The sequence below is a fragment of the Branchiostoma floridae genome, chromosome 14 (assembly GCF_000003815.2).
Source record: "Branchiostoma floridae strain S238N-H82 chromosome 14, Bfl_VNyyK, whole genome shotgun sequence".
Classification (NCBI taxonomy): Eukaryota; Metazoa; Chordata; class Leptocardii; order Amphioxiformes; family Branchiostomatidae; genus Branchiostoma; species Branchiostoma floridae.
Genome location: NC_049992.1, coordinates 1,375,976 through 1,380,278, shown reverse-complemented (window position 1 = coordinate 1,380,278; position 4,303 = coordinate 1,375,976). Strand labels below are relative to the sequence as shown.

General features: G+C 46.7%; 1 long non-coding RNA gene across 1 annotated transcript; it reads right to left on the bottom strand.

The window, feature by feature from the left end:
- Nucleotides 1-813: 813 nt before the first annotated feature.
- On the bottom strand, nt 814-1,685 carry LOC118429966. Its single transcript, XR_004832817.1, has 2 exons — nt 1,626-1,685; nt 814-944 (listed from the first exon to the last, which is right to left on the bottom strand). It is a non-coding gene; the product is annotated as an uncharacterized LOC118429966 (long non-coding RNA).
- Between the last annotated feature and the right edge of the window lie 2,618 nt (nt 1,686-4,303).

Sequence of the window (4,303 nt, the reverse complement as noted above, 5' to 3'; positions counted from 1 at the left end):
TATGATGTTAATATGACATGAAAAGGGACGAACGGGCTCAATAGATCGCCGCCTGCGTTTATCACCGGGGTCACTGACCGATGGCCTCATGGCGTGACTTCGAGTAAACTTCTAGCTTTGATAAATTCAATAAAGATGGTTTCTTTACGAGTTTTTCAATGGCAATCTTATTTCAAAATGCCGTGGGGAGTGCGAAGTATAAAAGAGATGCAATATAACATTGGGCGCCTGGGGGAGCCGCTACATGTGCATGGTTGAATTTTTGTGGGATAAGAATTATTATAACTTACGTAGGTTGTCTTGTCAGAGAAAAATCGGCAACAAACTATAACTTCTACAGTATATAGTAGAGTAGATTCATTCCTCAAGCTACCGTCATCTTGCACACTAAAGTGATGGACGACTGCAGCATGCAAGATGTCGTCGTTAGCTTGAGGAATGAACCTACTCTTCTATGTAAAATGATAACTTCTACATTTGCTGTTACAGGAGGCACGTTAACCTGTTTCAGACGATGGTGTAAAAACTGGAAATTTGGTGAAAGTTAATGCATGCGCATGCGCGGAAGTCATACATAAAATCAATGTTAAGATTAAGCAACCAGATCCTACGGTAACATAAGATAGTATTCAAAGCAGGCAGAGGAGTGAAGCCGACTTAGGAGTGTGTTTGGCTACCGGAGTGGCTGATGACTCCCTTTGGCCAGCTATACTTCATAGCCAGCTTTGCTACTATGCCACTCTTAGATAAAAGCATCTTTGTGCAGTTAGTATAAACTGTATGATAGAACAACAAAAACAAGGCGAATAAATGCCTGTTTGGAATGATTTATTTCCTCCTATCACATAAAGCATGGTGAAGTCCTCTTCCACCATTGGTAAGACGACGCTGCGTGACGTCACCAGGTCACTGCCCTACAGGTCGATGACCATGTTGTCCAGGACCTGTTTGGCGGCAAGGTAAGTTTATGGTCAGGGTTGCTAACTCAGAATATAAAAAATCTCGTGCATCATATTACCCATTAGCAAGCAACTGGATATGGTTTTGGTTGAGCAACTATTATTTGGCATACCTTATCACCTAGATGTCTTACCTTAAACGACGTATAAAGGATCTGGGTTCGAAATTTGTGCCCCTGGGAAAGGCACTTGATTTAGGTGAAAACCTAAGGTTGAATTCAAATGAGGGATGCCCTCTAAGATTGGAAGTAAAGTTGGTCCCTTGTTTGAGGAAAGCCACACCTCGAGCATGTTAAAGAACCCACCACACTTATCGAAGACAGTCCTTCCCGGTGTGAGTGGACAAAGTCTTAGTCCAATTTTACACATCTTGTACTTACTTTACACAATGGATGTTACGCCTAAAAATTTTATTGCTTATGTCAAACAAACAATCAAACAGACAAACAAACAAACCTGTCCGTCCCTGCTACCGCTGACCAGACCCACCAATTTGTGGCGCTCCACACGGCTCAGCCGGCTCAGATCCAGTTCGAAAAACAAACAAACAAACAAACACACCTGTCCGCCCATCCTCCCGCTCACCAGACTCCCCCACATGTGCAGCTCCACAGGGCTCAGCTTGCTCAGGTCCAGCCCGGCAAGCAAACAAACAAACAAACACACCTGTCCGTCCCTGCTGCCGCTCACCAAACTCCCCCACTTGTGCAGCTCCACACGACTCAGTCGGCTCAGGTCCAGCCCAGCAAACAAACAAACAAACAAACAAACCTGTGCGTCCCTGCTCCCGCTCACCAAACTCCCCCACATGTGGAGCTCCACACGGCTGAGCCGGCTCAGGTCCAGCCCGGTGTTCAGTCCAGTCGACACGTCAATCACCCAGGTCGTGAAGGGCGTGGTCAGCGAGTAGTAACCATGGAAATCGTCATGGATGTTTCCGTCGACGATGACGCCATCTGGGAAAAAAACGAGAAATTTCGTTAAGTCAGGTAACACTTTAGACAGTTCAAGGCCTCGGAGTTCACCTTCAGGATCGATAGGTGGAAGAAGAGAGACTCTGCCGACGAGAGACGACCTCCTCCTCGCCTAGTGAGACACTTCCCCGGGAGTACACCTAACTAGGAGGACCGTGGGTCACTCTCAATATAGCCCGTTCAAAGGTCTGGCGACAACATGCTCAGATGAGGCAAAGCTTCAAATGCAGATCACATGACAGATATGACACAAATGGATTACTTACTGCTTGACGGGTTGTACTCAAACCCCCTCCGCAGAGGCACGCTCACGAAGTCCTGCTCGATGGAACGGTAACGGTCAAAGAACTCCCCGGATGTGGAAATGGACACCCGCATCCGGTTACTCGGGAGGGTGGCGCCTGGGGTGGAAACAAGACGGAATTCTCAGTCAAAAATCAGACACTCCGTAAAAATATTCAGAGTTGCATGTGTGTTGTATTTTCCGTTTGTACTTTTGACCCAGATCAAGCCTGCGATCATAACACCTGTGACCCGAGCAAAACCGGAACCCTCCATATCCGGAAATCCACCGGGACATATTTGTGGCTTCGGAGCCCGCCGGGCGATATCTCTGACGGGCACCGGTGCAGTTGGGACCTAAGACTTATAGATGTAAATTTGAACTGAAAGTAAAATCACCTACCGATGAGGAAGACCCTGATCTTCTCTATCCTGACGCGGTCCCAGCTGAGAAAGTTGGGGTGATCGTGCCGGATCTCCACGTGCAGCCTCCGGGTTTCCTTCAGCAGCGACACCGGGCACTCCGTGGCGTTCACGCACGCTGTCGGCTGGGGGACAGAAAACATTTGTTTGTTTGTTTGTTTGTTTATTTGTTTGTTTGTTTATTGCGATCTCCACGTGCAGCCTCTTGGTCTCCTTCAGGAGCGACACCGGGCACTCCGTGGCGTTCACGCACGCCGTCGGCTGGTGAGGGGGGCAGCAAACGTTTTTCAAGTCACCGAAAGATAAAATGACGATGAATACACAACAGGTTTGAATTCTTTTAAAACTTATCAGGTATATATGTGTGTATACTGCCCAAGAAGTGCAAAAAGGAAAATCTAGCCATTCATTCCAGGAGCGGATGTGTTGGGAGAAAGCGTGTCTATTCATTTATCTTTTAATTCATTTATTCATTCATTGACTCATTCACATATGGTATCAATACATTCATTTGATCATTTATACTATTTTAGGAAAGGTTGCGAGGACCTTGTCGAGTTGATGTTGAGGTTGTTAAAGGGCTGAGGAGGCGGGTTAGGGTTAGGGGTTGGGTTTGGGGCTACAGTTAGGGTGGCTACTAGTAAGCCCTTACCGAGTCAGTGATGCGGATGTTGAGGTTGTTGAAGGGTTGAGGAGGCGGGTTGAAGCTGGCCAAGTTCTGCAGGCCGTCTTGGGCCGCGTTGCTCACCTGAAAAGACAAGGGAAAGTTTCTTTAAGGCAGCCTCTTTATCAAAGACTTTAACAAACGTAGCAGAGGTGTCGTAGTACTAAATGAGGAATTTATATCATATCATATTCTTCCGCTAAACCATTTGTTGGATTCCTCTCTCTCCTTTTACACACTCTCTCCCTATCTATCTTCGTTTTTCTCTCTGGTTCTCTCTACATTTCTTTCTGTCCCTCTTTTGCTGTTTATTTATCGATTGCTTCATTTGTTTCTCTCTCCGACGCTCCCTATCTGCTTTTCTCTCGTTTTCTGTCTCACTCCTACGCGCTCACTCTTTCTTTCTCTTTCTTTCTCCCTTTGCCACCTTGTCTCTCTATGTCTCTATATCTACATGTATATCTATTATGCTACTGGTAGAACCTATTTGCCAGACCTTGTCCAGCAGAGTGACCAGGTCGTCTCCCAGGCTGGGTTTTGTAGGTAGGTTAGGGTTAGGGTTAGGGTTAGGGTTAGGGTTAGCTAGGGTTAGGGCTATGCTACCAGTAAGACCTAGCTAGTTGGGTTAGGGTTAGGGTTAGCTAGGGTTAGGGCTATGCTACCAGTAAGACCTAGCTAGTTGGGTTAGGGTTAGGGTTAGCTAGGGTTAGGGTTATGCTACCAGTAAGACCTAGCTAGTTGGGTTAGGGTTAGGGTAAGCTAGGGTTAGGGTTATGCTACCAGTAAGACCTAGCTAGTTGGGTTAGGGTTAGGGTTAGCTAGGGTTAGGGTTATGCTACCAGTAAGACTTAGCTAGTTGGGTTAGGGTTAGGGTTAGCTAGGGTTAGGGCTATGCCTATGCTACCAGTAAGACCTAGCTAATTGGGTTAGGGTTAGGGTTAGCTAGGGTTAGGGTTATGCTACCAGTAAGACCTAGCTAGTTGCCACACCTTGTCCAGCAG